Source organism: Schistocerca piceifrons, chromosome 2 (genome assembly GCF_021461385.2).
Source record: "Schistocerca piceifrons isolate TAMUIC-IGC-003096 chromosome 2, iqSchPice1.1, whole genome shotgun sequence".
NCBI classification, from domain to species: Eukaryota; Metazoa; Arthropoda; class Insecta; order Orthoptera; family Acrididae; genus Schistocerca; species Schistocerca piceifrons.
The window spans coordinates 740,443,263-740,465,635 of NC_060139.1; the positions used below are offsets into that span (position 1 = coordinate 740,443,263).

The 22,373-nt window shown below is 37.3% G+C and overlaps 1 protein-coding gene across 1 annotated transcript in view; it reads left to right on the top strand.

The window, feature by feature from the left end:
* The window catches only part of LOC124775814 (regulating synaptic membrane exocytosis protein 2-like), a 966,162-nt gene that overhangs the window by 711,286 nt on the left and 232,503 nt on the right, over positions 1-22,373 (top strand). The gene's annotated exons all lie outside the window — the stretch shown is intronic.

Below are 22,373 nucleotides of genomic sequence, written 5' to 3' on the forward strand. Positions count from 1 at the left end.
TGTAATTCCGTTCACCAGTTTAAGAACTTTGTCATTCAGAAAATCGCAGTGTGCATTATACCATTTATTAAATACAATACAACTGCTGCTGAACCCACAAGATTTTCTCTACCATTTTTACTAGCCAAGTCAGTTTCTTCATCTTTTACTTTTTATAAATTTATTTTTCCGAAGGTGCTTCTACTCTTCATTCTACAGGTACATATTAGATTCATATTACAAACCATTTACTAGGTGTTACATTGTGTACAATCTTCAATCAAAGAGAAATCTCAAAATATTGACCAGCATAAAGAAGCAGTGTGTCACTTCTGTTAATGTTTTCTTTTGAAACTGCCATTTGAAAAATCACCGTGCATGTCATACATGTACTAAATGTGGTAGAGCTGTTACTGAAACCACAATGAACACTGTGTTTAGTTTTCTAATCCAAACCATTATGGTATTTCAGTTATCTCCACAATTTTTAATTAAAATAATTTTTATTTACAGACACAAACATATTTCTGTTTTCGATTACTGGTTCTGACTATCCCAGATACCCACTTCCAGATTAGTGTGCAACACAGAACGACCATATGTTGTCCTTCTCTACAGTTCATAAGTCTGGGGATGAGAAATGATGTGGCTAGAAGCAGCATTCTGAAAACAAAAATATTATTGTGTTCATAAATAAAAACTATTTTTACATATGTAATAGTCACTGTTATCTGCAAATCAGACAAAGTTCTTCTCTGTATTTTACTTGTCTTTCTTTTGAAAGATTGTTTCTATTATGTGTTCCAGAGTACTCAAACTATCAATTTTCCCACATGCTTTAATATAATTTTTTGTTCATGTAGTATTCTTCCATTTGACTACAATTTTGTCTATTTAATGTATCTTTTCTCAAGCATCATCCGCTGGCTACCATGTACCATTCATCCAGGATAAAATAAACTTATCTGCAGTTGAGTCGCACAGACAAAGATTTGAGTCACCATTAATACTTCTTTGTGTGTATTCTGCAAATATGTATGAGAAAGCAGAATGATTTAACTGACATGTAGACATCAGTGCAACTAATATAAAGTTTTCTCTGTTGAAAAGGTTTCATATACAAAATGTGCATTGTTGAAGTTGTGTATTTTTTAAAATAATATGGACAACTGTGTGATACATTTTAACATTGCTTCATGTCACAGACACTGACACTCCTCATAATACTCTACAGCAGTGGTTTTCAAAGTGTGCACTTGGGTACACTGGTGCACCCTAGAACATTTATGGGTGCACCCTGTAATGTTTTAGGAAAAAATGTGGCCAAATATAAAAGGACATATAGCTACTCAATTTTATCCATTTCACAACAGGTATAATATGGAATGACTCCTTAAGTTTTGTTGAATAGATCAGTTTGGTTAAGGAAAAAGGGTGGCTTATTCTCCTTTAGTTTTGACAGTATTTGGAACATTTTATGCCGACTGTCTTCACTCTTCCATTGCTGCTACTCTTAGCTATCTAACAGTAGCAGCTGTTTGGGAACTGGGCAAAGGTATTACAAAATAAGGAGTGATGATAAAGCTGGCCCATCGAGGTATCCCTTACACCACCAAGAAATGTAAGGAATTCTAGAGAAAGTGTAATTCACAGTGGGGTGAGAAAAATATTTATTCAGATGGCAGAATGCTGTAGTTTGGAGAAACAGAATGGTCAGACAATTGTCACATTGCTACAATCATAACAATATGCAGTTGTGGGAGTGATTAATTCATTTAATAATGAATGTAACTGTATTTATAAATGTAAGCTTATGTGCTATAAGTGAAGATGTGCTGTCCTGAAATCAGGTCTGCTCATTACCGGAGTAATACTTAATGAAAAAATTATTTTTTAATGATGGATACTAGCTGGTTCAAGCTGCCAGAGATGGCGGTCATGTGTGCATGAGGTGTGCTTTTTTTGTGTGAATGAATGGTGTGTGTCTCTCTTTTTTCTGATAAAGGCAGTGGATGAAAGCTTATGTGTAAGTATCTTTTAACTGTGCCTGTCTGCAACATAGTGTTATCTTTATGGTAAGTAGCAGTCAATCTTTTCCTACATTAAATATTTAAAAAAAATCCTATCCAAAGCAAATATAGCCAAAAACTGATACAGCTTCTGGTCTAACAGTTACACAGTAAGAAATAAAGTGAAAGAGAAAAGAAAGAAGTAATGACTGAAGTAATATTGTGTTTAACATTTCATAAGTTGTTTTGTGAGGTGTAACATGGAGTGGTCTGACTGTAATTTTAAATTTGCTCTTATCAAATGCTAGCACACTGTCTCAAAAATTTCACCACCTCACCCAATAAAATATCTGAGGTGTTTTGAGTTGTAAATGAATGATAATGTAACCTAGGCAAGAGGGTTCAATCATATACTGACTGCAAAAGAAAGTGCTTGCGATGTATATGGGCATATAGGTGGACATAAACACAAAGTATCAACATTTAGGGATAGGAGGAGCAACTGTGGCAGTTTCATCACCACATGCAAAAATAAATGAAACATGCAAATTAATACTTCAAATGAACAAGCAGTTCATGCATATACAATTTATTTTATAGATTAGTGTGGCGTCTTCTGTCATCGTCCAGCACCATGACATGGGCGAGTGTTTGAAAGTACAGTGCCACGAAACTTTCCTGCTGGATGCCACTGATGCTGTACACAAGCGACATTTGTTATGTGATTTACTCTTTGATTGTTGATTTCTGTTCCACGTTCTACTCCTTGGTGAAAGTGTGAATCCAAGTGTGTTAGATATGGAGTAATTTACCGTACTGAACTTTTCTCACACCTTCGCATGAGATATTGATTGCAGTGTATTATTAAACCACAGGGTTTCGTTAATAAATTATTACATCAAGCTGAGACATGCCTACTTCCCTTATTCAGCCTGCAAGCACACACAGATGTTAAACTGCCGATCGTGGTAATTCAAACCAATACTGACAATTAGTATTAACAGCATTAACTTCTTTATTTTATTTTCCTTTAAGCTTACACTTTAAGCTTAGGTGTTCATCCTGATCACCAAAACAACAATAGTTGTGTGAAATATATTGTCTGATACACTTGTTTCCATGAGAAACATGAAGAAAGTTCAGATGGCTAAGTTGACTGTGTCATTGTTAATTGATGCAAGTTTTATGTTGTTGCAAGATGGTGAAAGACCTCTTCGAGGATTACATTTGAAGTGTCATAATTATGATAACCAATTGGGTAATGTCTTACAGCAGTTCTCTAACCCTGCCACATTCATCAATAATTTTTCTTCCATTAGATGGCACATTAAATGATCGTACATCAGTTGTAGCAATTTGAATTGTGCATGAATTCTGTCCAGGTTAAAGTCTGCTGTATATATTATATAATTTAAGGATTTGGGTGAGGAGGTGTAACAAGTATCTCTTTAAGATGGGATAGCCACTACAGATCCTCTTGGTTGGGCACTTTGACAACTCTCATTCAGAAGAAGGTAACTAATTTCAAATAGGTCTTTTGTAAATCTTTGTTTTTTTACTAATTATTCAGGAACAGACAATGCATTTGTGTATTTTAATCTTGCAGATAATTTCCTTGGCTATGAGATATTTAAATCTTTCAGATTCTCAAGTTATAGAATAGTCTTTATCTTTTAGTGCATCAGCTGCTTCCACCTGTCCTAACATTCACAAGAGTTGCTTTTGTAATGCCCACAGCAATTTGACTCTGACTGCACTAAAATTTACATTCTATAGATATCTGACTAATTCTTAAACAGTTCCATAGCAAGTGTGATACAAAATTACCCTCAGACTTTTTGAGCCACTTCATGTGGCCCCGCAATATTATCTTCTGTCTTCATATACAGAAAATAATGAAATTAACAGTAAGAAAGAAACAAAAATACATTTACATCTGTTATGTACCACAAGAACATGGCACACTACCCACATTTAGTTAATCTGACAGAGACAGAACTACACTAGAAAGAAAAAATGCTCTTGGTAAAATGGTTGAAACACTGTACCAACATCAAAGTAAACAACCAATACATAGCAAATTTCATAACAGAAACTGAACACATCCTTACACATGAAGAACAACAAAATAATTGTTAAATAAACATATGACTGACAAAGGAATTAGTAAGAAAAGAAAGAAAAGGCATAATAAAACAAACACAGCAAGCGCACAATAAGAACTACCAAACAGAAGCAGCGACCATGAAAAGGTTTAAACAACAACATACTAATAACAAGAGTGGAAAAAAGAAATGTAACAGTACTCATGGACAAAGAGCAATACATCACAAAAACCAAGGAATGCATAAATACCAGCACCATACAAAACCTGAAGTCAGATTCAACTACACAATTCCAGGTAAACCTGAAACAAACATTTAAAAACATTGAACATGTGCTCATGGACAAACATAAATACTACATAACACAAAAAAACCACAAGTACCAACGCTCCACAGTCAACCAAAGATACATAAACATGGTATGCCAGTGAGAGCCGGTATTAACTTCAATAAAGCCCTAACATACCACATAGCCAAACATCTCCAAAAGTTAATTACAAAACACTATAAAATAGAAAACAACAGAACCATGATAAACACAGAAAACATAATAGAACACATCCTGAACTTACAGGCACTACACACAGCATCACTGATTTCATTCAACATAGGAAACATGTGTAACACCATCCCTGTCACAGAAACAATAGCAATCACAGAACAAAATCTCACATCCTACAGCAACCCCACCACAGAAGCAATAAAAGAAATAATAAATATGCTCTGACTGACAACCGAACAAAACTACTTTCAGTTCAAAAATGATTATTGTCTACAAAGTGATGGAGTGCCCATGGGATCCCCAATATCAGGAATATTAGCAAACATTTTCATCAGTCATCTAGAAAATCAGTTATTTGGAAAGATAACCACCAATGAAAGTTTCAAAATCATGCATTGTTACAAATATGCGGATTACATTATTTGTCTTGTAGATGAGCCAATTGAAAAAATTGATGAACTCCCCTCAGAAATCAACAAAGGACATCAGAACATAAAATTCCCACTTGAAAAAGAAAAAAAAAATCAAATAAATTTTCTTGGCATAACAGTAAAAAAGAAACTGGCAAACATACATTTAACACTTTAGAAAACCAACAGCCACAGATACAATAACACATTCCACATCTAATCATCTACACAACCAGAAGCTTGCAGCATTAAGACATTTGTTATATAATTAAACAGTCTCCCACTCAACAAGAGAAACTATGGAAAAGAAAAGAGTATGATACACATGTAATTCACAGGCTCAATCAAAAAATAAAAACACAAATACAAAACAAACACATCACTTCCAGATTACAAGAGAACTCACAAGCTGCAAACCTACAAACACACACAATGACAAGATTACATGGAAAAGAACCAGATGGTAAACTATGGCTTGCACACATAAATTAACACTCAGAGTTGCAAACATCCTAAAGAGATAGGGATTCCAAATAGCATATAAGACTGGGCAAACCCTCCAATCACACCTAAGCCAACCAACTATCAAAAGGGATACATTCCAGTGATCAGGAATATATAAACTTGAATGTCAAAGTTAGGAGGCAGTATACATAGTCATGACATGCAGGAATTTAAAATGTGGTACAAAGAACATATCAGGTGTTGGAAGTATGAAACAAACCATTCCACATTTGCAGAACATTTAAAACACCATAACCACCATTTTACAAACATGGAACAAGAAATGAAAATAATGAGAATAAGCAGCCCTGACAAACATCTTATACAAATCAAGAAAACTTCCACATTCAGAGAGCCTTTGCTGAAAACAAACATGTGATAAATGAGCAAACACACATCAGTACAGGCTCCCTACTACACTTAATAAAAGAAATGATAAGATAAAAATTGTCCCTCTCTCTCTCTCTCTCTCTCTCTCTCTCTCTCTCTCACACACACACACACACACACACACACACACACACACACACAAAGCTCACCAAAATAAATATTATATAACACCAAGACACATACATACTCACAAATGCATACACAAACAGATCACAGATACTTTGAAAATTACACTCAAAAGTTGGCAATAGCATTCGATCTTTAGCAAAAACATCTTACAGTTGGCAGCACAAACCAAAACATTACAACAAAACATGTGTTCAGCTCCTAGTGCTGTGAAATGTGGGAAAAAAGACCCACTTTACCGTACTCAATTTTGTGGAAAATGGTGCTAGTGTAATTTACGTATTTTCACTCATTATTGTCCTGTAGAAATATCCTCTTTAGTACTGCGACTACAATAAGTGAAGTAATTATTTAACAACATGAACAAATAGCTGCAAAAAATTTATTTCTATTTGACATGGCTGCTTCCACAGGTGGCCCTGTCACTGATGGTGTAGGACAAGCCTATGACAGGACTGGAATGAGAATTGCTGGGTGGACAGGTCTTTCACTTGGATCTTCCCAGGAATATGGATATGATCCCTATTCCAAGGGGTTGGGATTTAGAGTGACATAGGGATGGACTAGGATGATGTAGAGCTTGGATGGGTGATGTAATGCCACTTTAGGATGGATAGGAAGTGTCTTGAGCATGATGTCCCTCATATGAGGGCATGTTGATAGGTACCCAAAGTTCTTATGAGGAAGTGGTTCAGTTGCTCCAGTCTGGGGTGGTATTGGTGATGAACGGGACACTCCTTCATAGCTGGCTCTTGAGGGTGGTGGGAGGATTTGGGGTTGAGGGAAAATAACATGGGAGATCTGCTTGCAGAGTAGGTCAGGGGGTAGTGCCTGTCTGTGAAGGCCTTTCTGAGACCTTCAGCATATTGAGTTAGCGAATTCTTCTCACTGCAGATGCTTTTTGGCCAGGCTACATGGGAGGGTTTCTGTGGTGTGAAAGCGATGGCAGGTGTCAAAATACAGGTATTGTTGATGCTTGGTGGGTGTAATGTGGGCAGAGGGGTGGATGGAGCCATCAGAGAGGAGGAAGTCAATATCCAGGTAGATGGCAATCTGTGTTGGACAGGACCAGGTGAAGCAGATGGGTGAGAAGGTGTTGAGGCTGCAAAGGAATGAAGATAGGTTGTCTTGGCCCTGAGTACAGATCATAAAGACATGATCAATGAAACTTAACCAGACCAGGGGTTTTGGATTTTGGGAGGCTATGAAGGTTTACTCTAGATTCCCCAAAAACAGGTTGGTATAAAAGGGTGCCTTGTGGGTGTCCATGGCTGTCCTGCATATTTGTTTGTATACCTTCTTTTCAAAGTAGAAGTAGTTGTGTATTAGCATAAAGTTAAAGTGAATGATGTAGTATGTTTGGAGTCTGAAGGTCATTGGAAAAGTTAGTGTTCAGTAGCAGCAAGACCATGAACATGAGGTGTGTTGGGTTATAGAGAAGTGGCTTCAGAAGTGATGAGTAGGGATCCAGGAGTTGAAGGGATGTGGGTGGTAGAGAGTTGGTGATAATAATAATAATAATAATAATAATAATTTTATTGTCTTTAAGCCATTACAGCAATAGACAAAGTCATACATATAATACAATACAGTACAGTACATGCTATAGAAGGACAGAATTGTTAAAAACTTTACAGTTTAATACCACGGGTCATGAAATCCTTTACATTGTAGAATGGGTTTATAACTAACCAGTCATAAAGTGTTTGTTTGTATTGTTGCTCTGGTAAATTTTGTATACCTTGTGGAAGTTTGTTAAATAATTTGTGGCCCATAAGTTCATAACTGTTGACTGATTTTGACAGTCTGTGGTAGGGCATATAGATAGAGCTGTTTGTCCTAGTGCTGTAACAAAGTATATTTGCCCTGCGTTTTACTTTAGGTAAGTTCTTTTTGGTGTAGATTAAAACATAATAAATATATAGGTTTATTACTGTCATGATTTTTTGCTGAGTAAACAAAGGTTTACAATGAGCCTTGTATGGTGAGCCTGTAATGATCCTAATAGCTTTCTTTTGCAGCAGTAGTATATCATGCACACAAGTGGAGTTTCCCCATAAAATAATGCCATAGGATATGATGCTTTGGAAAAATGAGTAGTAAGATACTCTAACATAATTTTTAGGTACACAGTGCATTAATCGCCTTAACAAATAGATTACCCTAGACAATTTACAGCTAATATACTTAATATGTGGATTCCAAGAAAGTTTATCATCCAAATATACCCCCAAAAATTTAACACAACTAGGATAATCTGATGGAAACTTGTCTTTTAAACTAAATACCATCTGCTGGGTTTTGCTTTCATTAAGCAAGAACCCATTTGCTTTAAACCAGAGTGAAGCTTGCTCAATTGTCTCTGTAACACATGTTTTAAGGCTATTAAGATCGTTACTGCTGTTCAGAAATGTTGTATCATCAGCATAGAGTACTGTTCTGGATTTGATAAATGATGGCAGGTCATTTATCATTATTAGGAAAAGGAAAGGGCCCAGCACGGATCCCTGCGGAACACCTACCTCAACTTGTTCTATACTGGACATTTCTTTCCCAACACAGACGGCTTGCGTACGGTTTTGTAAATATGATCTTAATAGCTTAAGGCTGTTACCTTTAACACCGTAAAAGTCCATTTTTTCGAGTAGCAGTGTATGTTCTACACAGTCAAAGGCTTTGCTTAGGTCACAAAAAGTCACCTGGGCAAAGCATTTATCTTCAAATACTTGATGGATGTATTTAACAACATTGTCTATGGCATCAATGGTTGACAGGTTTTTCCTAAAGCCATACTGTGATCCACTTATTAATCCTATGTTATCAAAGTAAACAGATAATTGTTTGTAAATTATGCATTCTAGAACTTTTGAGAAAACTGGGACTATGGATATTGGCCTGTAACTAGAGACACAATTTTTATCTCCTTTTTTATGTACTGGAACTACCCTAGACAGTTTAAGCTCATCAGGGAAAAAACCCTCCAGTATACACTTGTTTATACAATACGTTAGGGGGTACACTATACAGTCTATTACTTTCTTAAGCATGTTACAAGACAGGTCGTATATGTCTACACTGTCTGATGATTTTAACTGCTTCACTATTCTTAACACAAAACCAGGTGAGATCTCAGAAAAATTGAAAGTACTTGTGTTTGTTGATGACCTAGCAACATTTTTTGACAGTAACTGTGATGAGCTGATTTCAGGTTTAATTATAGCACTTCCTACTTCCTCAACTGATTTAATAAAAAAGTCATTAAATTCCTGGGGAGAGATACTGATTTTGTCACTTCTTTTATCTTTGGCGACACTATTTATTAGAGTCCATGCTGCTTTGCACTTATTGGTGGATTTCTCAATACTTCTGAGATTGTGTGCTTGTTTGGCTTCCACAATTGCTTTTTTGTACTCATTCCTAGATCTAACATAGGCTAGTTTAGCATGGTTGGTTTTCAGATTTTTATAAATATTGTACAACAACATAACTTGATTTTTCATAGTAGACAGCTGTTTTGTGTACCATGTATTTTGTCTATTTGGAACTTTTGCTTTTAGGACTCTGTCAGTTACTTTGCATTTCTTTATTGGTATGCAGTCATTAAAGTGTCCAAAAAATGCTTTGAGAAACCTATCAAATAGTACCTTTGCTGGCAGATAATTGCTTAGAGTATAATGTGCCTCATCATAACACAGGCCAAACCAATCTCTGTTAGAAAGGGACGTACGAAACCTGTCAATTTTCTCATCTGTGACTGGTCTAGTGACCACAACTTCTGGGACAAACTTATTTACATAACTCTTATCAAGAGGGAACTTCTTGTATAATTTAAAGATACTGAATCATGATCAGAATACGGAAATACTGTCACAAAACATGATTCTTCTGTTGTTTTAAAATTTACAAAAATATTGTCAAGACATGCATGTTCTCTTGTAGGTTTGTTATTGACTGAATGTAAATTGCACTGTCTTAGTAGGTTTTGGAGTTCAGTGACAGTACGTTTTTGTGTTGTGACATCGAATTCAGCATTCACATCTCCACCTATCACAATATCATAATGTATCCATCTAGTATCTGTAAGTACATGTAACAGCAGGTCCAGTTTTTCTAAAAATACATTGGTTATACCCTTAGGTGACCTGTACAGGGAAATTACAACTAACTTAAAACTGTCTATTACTATACCAGCAGCTTCAAAGTTCTGTTCATCACACAGAAAATCTAGATCTAATCTATTGAATGTACCGCTAAATGACTTGTTAACATATATTACCACACCACCTCTTAAATGCAATTTTCTGCAGTAGCTACTGGCTAGAATATAATCATCAAATTTAATAAATGTAAGTTCACTCTCACTAGCCCAGTGTTCACTTAAACAAAAGATATCAAACCTATTTTCTAATCCAAAGTCATTGACAATAAATTCTTTATCCCTTACTCCTTCAATGTTAAGATAACAGATTATAAAATCAAACCTGTCTTTCTTTACAGATGAACTATTTTGCTGAGAGGCTATTATATCTCTGGCACTATTTATCTTATGGGCTTCTTCCCCTTGCTGCCTTCTACTAAAAAATCATTTAGACGTAATGGAGGTACAGTTTTCCGTTTGCCCGCTACACTTGATACTGCTTCTACTCTTGGAGGTCTCTTCGCGTCTTCTTGTTCATGGCATGAAGGAATTGGTTGGTATTATTGATGTGGTTGGCTAGATTTTAGGCAATTAGTTGTAGGTGTTGGTCAATGAGGACCAAAATTCTTTAACTGGGGTACAATGGGGCACATGGATTGTTGAGTTTGTGGGTTTTGGGGAGCATGTGGAAGCTGGATGTGTGGGATGTCATAGGGGTGCTGAAGGAAATGTATTCAGTTAGTGGAGGAGTGTTCTGGGAAGGACTTAGTGGAGTGTTGGTAGGGAGTTTTGAGAGATGTAGCAAGTTGAAAAGGTCAGCTAGGCAGGGTCTGGGTGCTATAAGTGGTTGATGTGGAGGAACACTGTGCATAGGATTGGGGTTGGACAGTGATACCCCAAGGTGGCAGTAAGATGTCAGAAGGCTGGATAACTTATGGAGGTCATGTCTGGAATTCTCTTTCAACTGCTGGGGAGCAAGGGATTCATTTTCAGAAATGAGATGTATGTAGTAGGGGTTGTACAGTAGCAGCGTCTTGTGTATGGAGCAGAGGTGGTTCTGGGGCACCTGTGCCATGCAGATGTGTCTTTTCAGTACGAGATTTTGAGAACCTAGGACTGGCAGAAGCTGAAGCATTGAAGGTCTTTGTGAGAGGAATGGTAGGCTCCAGAGGAAAAAAAATTGTGGTTAAGCTGTTGGGGCAGTGGGTGCAGGAGGGGGATTGGGGGTGAGGGGAGGGGGTTGGGTGGCAGGATTCCATGGTTTAGGTAGCGTTTAAGGAATATGATGTGGACTCATGTTTAGCCAGGGAAAGGGATATGTTTTTTAATTGGTACAAAAAGAAGGAGCACGAATCCATTGTGGCAGGGATGACATTGGGCAAATGGGAATGAAGTGGAAATGGGTAAATGAAAGTGTTAGTTGGTTGTAAGTGGAGCTGGATAGTGGAAAATATGTGTAAAATATGCAAAGGCATGTAAAAACATGCACAAATGTGTAAAAATACACAACAGCATGTAAAAATACACTCAAACACGTAAAAATATGCAAAAACACACGAAGCTAGGTAAAAAATGCACAAATATGTAAAAAAAAAAGTACAAAAACTTGAGAGAGAATGAACGGATGAGGTATGGAAGTAATATGTTTCGATAAGTGAATAGAGGGGGAAAGAATAAAATGTGAAAATACATGAGGATGGAGGAGGAAATGTGATCAATAGGAATAATTATAATTATTGGCGGGAAGAATCTGGGGTATGAGATGCTGCACCAACAGCCCCTGAGGTCACATAGCAGTGTGTTGTGCCTGGACAGGATTGTTGATGCTGTGTGGCTTGGAAGTTAAAGTGTATGGGAAGATGATGAAAAAACTCAAGAAAAAGAGAAAAAATGGACACTGAGAAGAAGAATACATTAGAAAATTGGTTCAAGTGGCTCTGAGCACTATGGGACTTAATGTCTAGGGTCATCAGTCCCCTAGAACTTAGAACGACTTAAACCTAACTATCCTAAGGACTTCACACACATTCATGCCCAAGGCAGGATTCGAACCTGCGACCGCAGCGGTCGCGCGGTTCCAGACTGTAGCTCCTAGAACCGCTCGGCCACCCCGGCCGGCAATACATTAGAGAATAGTAACGAATTAAAACACAAGATTACCGGATGGAACAAAAACAGTTAGGTAAAAATTAAACAAAGAAAACTCTCAACTGGAATATCAACAATATTAGGAAAAGGATAGATTGCTACTCACCATATATATGATACATTACATTGCACACAGGCACAACAAAAAGACTGTTACACATTTAGCTTCCAGCCAAAACCTTCTTCAGAAAAGAAAACACATACACACACACACTAGGAAGCAGATTTCACACACACAAATAACCACCATCCCTTCCAGCTTGAACAGGCATGAAATTGTCTCAAAGAACAAAAGTAGTAATCTGGAATGGGGCAGGGATAGCGAGGTATCAATTGTGTGTGTGTGTGTGTGTGTGTGTGTGTGTGTGTGTGTGTGTGTTGGGGGAGGGGGGGGGGGTGTCTGGCAGAGCATGGGGGACCTAAATGGAAACAAGACAAGACTGCCAGGTGTAGTATCAGAAGGCTGTAGCACAGGGTATTTGGGGGGGGGGGGGGGGGATGCGAAAAATGGGTGAATGAGTTGGCAAAGGGTAGCACAAAATGAGGACAAGGGGATGTGAGAAGGGAGAAGGTGATAGGACTGAGGGGGCATAAACTGTTGGGTGGAGGGTGTGGGGATAGTAGGTCACCATATGTTGAGGCCAGGATAATTTCAGGAGCAAAAAATGAGTTGTAAGGATAACTCTAATTTGCAAAGTTGAAATATGATCCCTACGCCAAGGAGTTGAGATTAGGAGTAGCATAGGGATTGACTAGGATGTTATGGAGTTTGTGTGGGCAATGGAAGACCACTTTAAAGGTGTGGGAAGAATCCTGGGTAGCATATCCTTCGTTTCAGGGCATGATGATAGATCATCAAAGCTCTGACAAAGGATGTGGTTCACTTGTTCCAGTCTGGGGTGATATTATGTGATGGTCTGGATACTCCTTTGTAGCTGGTTTTTGGCAGTGGTGTGAGAATTCTGGCTGTGTGAGGAAAAGGGTGTAGGAGATCTGTTTGCAAACTAGGTCAGGGGGATAGTTCTTCCTGTGAAAGCCTTGGTGAGACCATCAGCATAATGAGCTAGAGAGTTCTTGTCACTGCAGATAAGCTATCCCCAGGTCGACAGACTGTATGGCAGCAATGTTTTGGTGTTGAAGGGACGGCAGCTGTTGAAATGCAGGTACTGTTGGTGGGTGGTGGATTTAGTGTGGAGAGATGGTTGAACATAGCCATCAGAGGAGGAAGTCAACGTCCAAGAAGATGGTACATTGGGTTGAGGAGGTCCAGGTGAACTGGATGGGAGAAAAGGTGTTGAGGTTGCGAAGGAATGAGGCTAGAGTGTCCCAGACTTGAGTCCTGATCATAATGATATAATGAACAAAACTGAACCAGACCAAGTTTTTGGTGTTTTGGGAGGCTAAGAAGGTTCAAATGGCTCTGAGCACTATGGGACTTAACATCTATGGTCATCAGTCCCCTAGAACGTAGAGCTATTTAAACCTAACTAACCTAAGGACATCACACAACACCCAGTCATCACGAGGCAGAGAAAATCTCTGACCCCGCCAGGAATCGAACCCAGGAACCCGGGTGTGGGAAGCGAGAATGCTACCGCACGACCACGAGCTGTGGACAGGCTAAGAAGGTTTTCTTTAGATGGCCCATAAACAGGTTGGCACAGGAAGTTGCCATGCAGGGCCCATGGCTGTGCCATGAATTTGTTTGTATACCTTCTCTTCAAAGGTGTAACAGTTATGTGTTAGAACAAAGTTAGTAAGTTGAATGTGTTTGGAGCCTGAAGGACATTGGACAATATAGTATTCACTAACAGCAAGACCATAATCATGAGGAATGGTTGTGTATAGGGAAGTGGAGTCAGCAGTGACAAGTAGTGCTCCAGGAGCTAAAGGAATGGGAATGGTGGAGAGATGATGTAGGAAGTGGTTGGTATCTTCAATATGGGAAGCTAGATTTTGGGCAATTAGTTGGGAGTGTTGGTCAATGATGGAAAAAATTCTATCAGTTGGAGCACAACAACCAACTACAACGAGACGCCCAGAAATGGTGAGTTTGTGGATTTTAGGGAACATGTAGAAAGTGGATGTGCAGGGTGTAATAGGGGTGAGGAGAGAAATGCATTCAGGGATGGATTCTCACTGAGGCCTTCACAGACAGGTACTATACCACTGTTGAGTGTACAACCTATAGGAGTAGTGTTCTGTTTCTTTTTCATGTGGCCATTTGTTTCCTGCATTTCTGCACACTTGGGTAAGACTCCATCTATGCAAGTGAAGTTCAGTTCATACAAGTACCTATAAGCAATTTCTAGAAGCTTTTTTTGCAGCTCAAAAGGATTTCATTCTTTCTTTGGAATCTGCCTTCTATTCTCTGTCCACCCACTGTTCTGCTTCTGCTCATTGTGGAAGCCCTTATGGTTGTTCGTCAGTTATGTGTACTTTGAGCTGTGAGAAATATCAATATATCATCCTCATTCAGTCCAATGACTTTGAGGTCTTTCCTTACTTTGATGCAACATTTAATCAGATACTGTGTGTCTGTTGTTCATCACATTAAAAATCTGCTTCATTTGTTGAGTTGCATTCATCTTGAACAGATCTCCATAGAATTTTAGTCATTATTTCCTTATTGTCTCCCATCAGCCATTCATTATCCCACAATCTCTATTGTTTGCCCCACACTCTTTACTGTCCCTATGTTGTCTTAGGAGCCATTATTTTCCAAATGATCTTCGGCTCGTACTTCTCAGCTTCTGTAAGTCCAGCCTTCCATTTCTTTCTGAGGCATTCAATGTGATTGATATCATAATGTGTTGGTTTCCAGGAAAAATGTGAGCTGCATAGTTAAAGACCTTGGAAAAGTTACCGAAAATGATAATATGATTGTTTCTCTTGTTTAATGTTGTTAGGACTCTGACAAGTTATCATCCCAGCATTTGTCCAAAGTAATTTAAGGAAATCATGCAACACCTTAATTATGGGAGCTAGATAGAGATTGCAGCCTCCATCCTCCAAATACATGGAATGTCTGTTTAATAAAAGTGCAGCCTCATTTAATTTATCACTGTAGTACAAGGGTGATTTTATTACACATTTTTGTGAAGATGTTATTTAATAACATAAAAAGCTAGTGCTACACTGTGGTGCTTCTCTCAATACCTATTATAGTGTACATGATACACATATTATTCCTTTATGAGTCATTCTCGTATCTGCATTTTTGAACTGGCTCCTGATCCACACATTAAAGGTAGGCAGTAAAAAACCACTATTTTGTTTCATGCTGACTTTCATTATTGCCTTGTTTGACATCCTGCTGTGAAATTGACTGTGAGTTAGAGCTTGACTATTGAGGTAATCAAGTTATATGTACTGTACACCACTAAATGATACTATGGAATACACTGTAGGACTTGCTTCCTACAGGCTTTTCTACTGTGTGATTTGTTTACTGTGCACATATTATATGTGCAATCTAAAAATACTTTTTGCAAAGTGGCTGATGGGAGTACTTTTATAATTAAAAGATATTCATTGGTGTTAACTGAAGTTTGACAGCTGCTAATGTGAACTAGCAGACAACAGCATTTAGCACAACTCCATCTAAAAGAGAAGAAGTGGTGTGTCAAATTAACAATTGTTGAAATACTGTGTGTAATTATTTTTAATCATATTACTTGTTAACATATTAGACCCATTAAAAGTAGTGTTATCTTTTGTCTATAGTTGGTAATGGTCAGAAAGGGGTTAATACATGTCACCAGAATTTGGTTTCAGTTGATGCATCAGTCACCTCATCAAGAGTCTTCTTATAGAACACATATGCACTGGTGGACCAAAACATTATGACCAATGCGAACTGCAATGTTGGATGCTGCCTGGTGGCATTGCAAGCAAATCATGCAGTAAAAAAAGTATGGAAGCAGAGCAGGCACAGACAGGGGATCACACTAGTGAAGATATAAGCTGCAAATGGTGAAATCCAAGTAAATAAGTGACTTTGACAAAGCCTGTGAACGAGTATCTCTAAAACGGCAAATGTTGAATGTTCACATGCTCCTGTCATGAGCATCTTTGGAAAGAGGTAGGATAGTGAAACTACCAGCAGGCACTAAATGGTTGGATGTCCATGACCCTTCACAGAATGTGGGGTTTATACACTTCTCTGCTCTGTAAAGTGGGGTAGATGGATATCTGTGGCACCTCTGCTGAAAGAGCACAATGCTGGTGCACACACAAGTGGTTTGGAGCACACTGTTCATCATACATTGCTGAACATTCAGCTCCACAGCAGACCATCCCTATATGTTCACATGTTGACCCAACAACATTGCCAGTTACAACTGCAGGGTGCAAGAGACTATCAGGATTCGACCATTGATCATTGGAAATGTGTCAGCTCCTCAGGCGAATCACATTTTGGCTGTACTAGGAAGGTAGTCGTCACCACTGAGAGGAGGATGGCAGCTTGAAACATTCAGCATGCCATCGATGCGAGCTTGTGGGAACAGTATTATACCATGGGAAACATTCTCCTGTGCTAGCATGGGACTTGTGGTAGTAATTGGAGACATAGTGACAGCTGCAAACCACCTACACCCCTTCATGATTGATGTCTTCCCCAAAGGCAATGTCATCATTCAGCAGTATAATTCTCGATTTCTTGGAGCCAGGACCATGCTACAGTGGTTTGAGGAGCATTGTAGTGAATGCACGTTGATGCCTCAGTGACCAAATTCACCTAATATAAATCCTATGGAATCCATATGGGTTGCTATTTGGCACTGTCACTGCATATACAAATCAGCAACCCATTATTTACACGAATTACATGACCTATGCATCTAATGCCACATACCTCCCAAAACCTTCCAACAAATTTTTGGTTGCATGATTCACAAAATGAGTTATGTATTTCAATCCAAAGAAGGATAAACAAACTATTAAACAGATGGTCATAGTATTTGGCTTATCAGTGTACTATTGTTGTATTGTTTTACTGCAATGACATACTGTGTAATAGAAGAGAGCTTCCTTTGTCTAAATTATTGTTTCAAACCCACGTACGTTCAAAAATTTTAATGGAGCTAAGTACTTTTTTGTAGTTAAGTCACATGGCATGATCAGACCTACCTCAGGGCCCAACCTGGCTTTCTCCGGCCTATATAAATGGCAACAAAATGCATACAGAAGCAACTGATACCACTCTTGAAAAAATCTAAACAAATTTGATGAACAATTTAGAGCAAATAGCTTTTTTTAGAAAACTTAGAAAAATTAAAGCTTTCATTTAAAATTGACAATGTTATGCATACTATGAACTATGAAATAGATAAAAAACGTATGTAGTAATTCTTCAGAAAACATATCCCAACTTTTAGATGACTGATGGGTTTGCATGAAAACCTTTCTCCTGTTGAAACAAGCACACCTTCTATATAACACAGTTTTGTTCTTAGAGGATTCCTGTGATCTGCCATGTAGTACTGAATAGTCTCTATGTGCTGGGAGTGTAAGTGGTTCTTCAAAAGACTGCTTCTGATTTGATTTTAGTGAGCCTAGAAAAATAGCTGTATCAAAGAAAAAGATGCAATTTTCCATGAACAGTGTGACAACCAAACAAGTGTAAATTATTCATCAGCTGCTAAAGCCATAGTATTTCTCATTGTCATCCACTTTACACAGTTTATTAGATTCATTTCTGAAAGTGTCAAGAATTTCGTATGAATGAAAGTCCGTATGTAAATCAGATTCCAGGGGAGAGAAAGTGCTTCACTTCCCCACTCCATTCCCCACCGCAGTTTGGGATGCCCATGGATAGACTGACGTTGCACCAGACTTTCCCTTTGATAAATAATAATAATGATTTGTGCCATAAATGACATCCAGCTCAGAAATATAATAATGCTACATCAATGATGAGCAATTGTTCTCCATGTGCAAAAAAAGGAATAGCATCAGGAAAGAGAGGGAGCAATCCTATACTTCTTCTTAGACCAGGATGCACTGATCATTTCAAGGCTAAATCTAACCTCTACTTATCCTGTAATAACTGTAACCATCACTTAAGCAGAAATAATGTCTTAGTAATGCAGCCGGAAAGAAAACCATCCGGAATCACAATGTGATGTAGTGAGTTTACAGGCAGAAACTTTACTGTCCTTGTTTTTCTTTCATTTCTTTTATTTTTCATTAACTTCTTACTTTGCTATAATTTTTGAAAGTCCATTATACATGTCTGGTTGTTCTAGAATATGTTTCACCAGATAGAAAGGTACTAAAATTAAGTGGATACAAGGTGAAAACAGTAATAAGGGAGTTTTGTGTAGCAAAGACTGCTATTTTTTACACAAATTGAAATTAGAATATTTATCTTATTTGATCTGCATGGAGGAGTTGTAGTTAAAGCATAGACAAATTGATTGTTAGGCCTTAGATAAGTACATATCATGCAAGTTAATAAATGATATGAGGGTAGTCTGAAAAGTTCTCAGAATCACCACCAGATGTCAGTACTGGCACAGTGAGGTTCCCATGTAATAATACTTCATCCCTTATGAGTAAAAACATAATCTGTCAGTTCTCTGCATATTGATAAAAAACAATATTTGAGAGACTCTGATACTTCACATTCAGCTGTTTCCAAATGGACAAACAAGTTTAAATTTCTTTGAGACAGCTTACATGAAGATCTGCCAAGATTTGCCACTACCCCAGAAATTATAACAAAAGTGCATAAAATGGTCATGAGGATTACCAACAGAAAGTGCAAGAAATTGCTTAAGCCTTAGGGCTGTCATGTAATGGGGTATATCACACTTTAACAGTTGAATTGATTATGAGAAAATTATCTGCTAGGTGGCTGGTGTGACTCCTAACACAGGATCAGATATGCATCAGAATAGAAATGTCCAGACAATGTTTGACCCATTTTTAGAGCAACCGAATAGGTTTTTATGCCAGTTTGTGAGCACAGGTAAAACCGGGACCCGTTACTATACTCCAGAGACAAAACAATGCTCAAAGCTATGGAAACATGATGTTTCACCACCACCAAATAAAGCAAAGGCAATACGGTTGACCAGCAAAGTCATGGCATCAGTTTTCTAGGGTTCAAAAAGGTTTCTGCTGATAGATTATCTTCACACTGGTCAAACAATTATGGAACAATACTACATTAACATCCAGACTAGCTACAGCAAAAGATGCAGGAAAAAAGGCCAAGTTTAGTAAGGAAGAAAGCCATCTTTTACCAAGACAATACGTGACCACAGAGAAGTGTCATTTAGATTATGCATCTTGAATTGCATAGTACCTAATCAAATCAAATTTTTACTATTAGCGTAAGTGCCCCGTGCAAGCAAAGATTGTGTCAGGTGACTTGTCAATTGCAAAACTACATGCAGACTCAGAAAATTGATTGAAAGACATAATATATATGATGTTAAACTTGCTAATAACTTCTGCTAGGGGCCAGCAGACTTGGCTGACTGAATTAATGGCTATAGTACTTACAGAGTGAATTTACATGTTTATCATCCAAGAAATTGTCTAAACAATAATAGCATTTACTTTTGAGGCATTTTCTCACATCTGTTTCAGTATTTTTTAGATTTGGGTCACTTATCCATAATCAGATTTATAAGTCTGATGTCCATATAATGTGGACAGATAAGTCAGTGATGTCATTCAAGATGTATGGCATAAATGAGGCTGTTCAGTCAATTTGGTATACAGGCAGTGCGATTACTCCACAACATATTTTTATTTACAAATAAACCAAGGAATTTAACAGTTTTCAATGTCTAGCCATTTTTAATTAGATTATTTCACTTACATATCATGTCAATTGTTTTGTAATGAAATGAGTCATTTCTATTTTTGCACAGTTTAGTTTCAAATTATTACTTTTGACCCATGTCTCAAATTTTTTGGAAGTATCTGCTTAATGCAGCTGATTAACTCTTCATCAGTTTTACAGCAGACTGTCACAGTTAAGTTATCCTTTAGAGGATGGTATCACATTGAACCTGGTGTAGAATATCATTCACATAATATAAAAACAATAATGGTCCACATATTGAACCTTGTGGAACACATAACTGAGTTTATTTCAAGCCAACTAGGATATTTTCCTTGAAATTCATAGACTACCAATTGGTAGGAAAGCAATTAGTTATTTAGAACATAAAAAACTTTTGTGAGGTCACAAAAGATACTTCACACACACACACACACACACACACACACACACACACACACACACACATTGTGTGAGTATTATCAAAACAATGCCTAACATTTGTGTCCAATTCATTTATTGCATGAGTTTTGGTGAGGCCTTTCTTGAAACTGTGCCTACTGCAAAGCATGATGCTCTGAGATGAATTACAGTTTTCTATATCAGATGCAGTTCTTTCAAATATTTTTGGGAAATTGGTAACAATGCGATAGGTCTATTGTTCCCCATATTCTAGTCAACCTGGGAAACAGTCCTCATGGAATGACAGCTTGAATATGAAGGGTAGTGAATCTGCAATTCTGTAACAGACTGATATTAAAATTTTGGTGGAAACATCATTCAGTCCCACAGAGTTTACATTTTTTTAGGGACATTATTATTTTCACATCATATGTTGGAACAAAGTAGAACTTATAGACTGTACAGTTTCTCTTAGTTATACTAGAATTTATGATTGGTGAGAAGTCACCCATTTACTATGATTTATGAAGAATTCATTGAAGGATTCACATACAGCTTTGGAATGTGTAACAGATCTACAATTTAGCTCTAGTTTAATGGGACATGTTCTCTATTTCACAGTTAACTTCACTTTTGTGACAGACCAAACAGCTTTGATTTATTGTTTGCATTTGAAATGAATCTATTGTTTGCAGTACAAATTGTTAGTTTAACTACTTTATCAAATGTTTCTAAGATTCTGTGCCTCAATTGATAAAAATGGAATCCTTACAGGATCACTTTGTTGTGTGTCTGTCTGTCTGTCCAGCTATTGAAAACCCTTTTCCTCAAAGGGTAGACATAAAAAGTTGAAATTAATGTCACATACTGAGGACTATGGTCCCTTGATGGTGTGAAACAGTCAAGCTTTCTAAGTCATGCAGTCAAAAGATACATCTCTTTAAGTCATATATTATAACATTCACAAATGCATTCATCAAAACCTATAACGTATTTCTCATTGGACTAGAACGATGAAATTTGGCAAAAAAGAAGAGTTCACAGTAAAACCAATGGAAAAATCTTAAAATTGTGAATTTGTAATTATACCAAATCAAAAAAAATTTTTGTCATTTCTTATTTCACTCTCTCTGTTCATCTGTCTGTTAATACCCTTTTTCTGAGAAACAGGTTGACGTATCAAGTTGAAGTTTATGTCATGTACTAAAGCTTATGGTTCCTTGTGGGTTTAAAAAATTTAAGCTTCTAAGCCCATGCAGTCAAAAGATATGTTTGTTTATGTCACATATTTTGATATTTGCAAACTCACTCATCAAAACCTATAGTATTTTTCCTGTTGGTGTAGAATCATGAAATTTGACAAGAAGGAAGGTTTCACTGTACAACCAAACTAAGGGACCCAGAAACTAAACTTGTAATTTTATGATATGGGAGAAAAATTATCATTTCTTATCTGACTCTTTTTCTCTTCATCCGTCTCTTAAGACTGCTTTTCCTCAAGAACATGCAGAACTGAAATTTATGTCAACCACTAAAGTCAATAGGCCCTTGGTGGTGTAATAAAAGTAAGCTTCTAAGTAAATGCAACCAAAAGCTGTGGCCATCTTTTGATACTCATAAACTCAGTCATCAAAACCTGTGGGGTACATCCCATTGACCTAAAATCATGATATTTGGGAATAAGCAAAGTTTCACAGTACAAGTAAAGGAAAAATATGAAAACTGTTATTTTGTAATTATATCACATGAAAAAAATAGTTCTTTTGTCATTTCTTCTCTGACAGCAAACTTGAAATTAAAATACTCAATAGTTCTGCATTCAGATAACTGCATCACAGTGGTAAAATTCAAGCATCAGG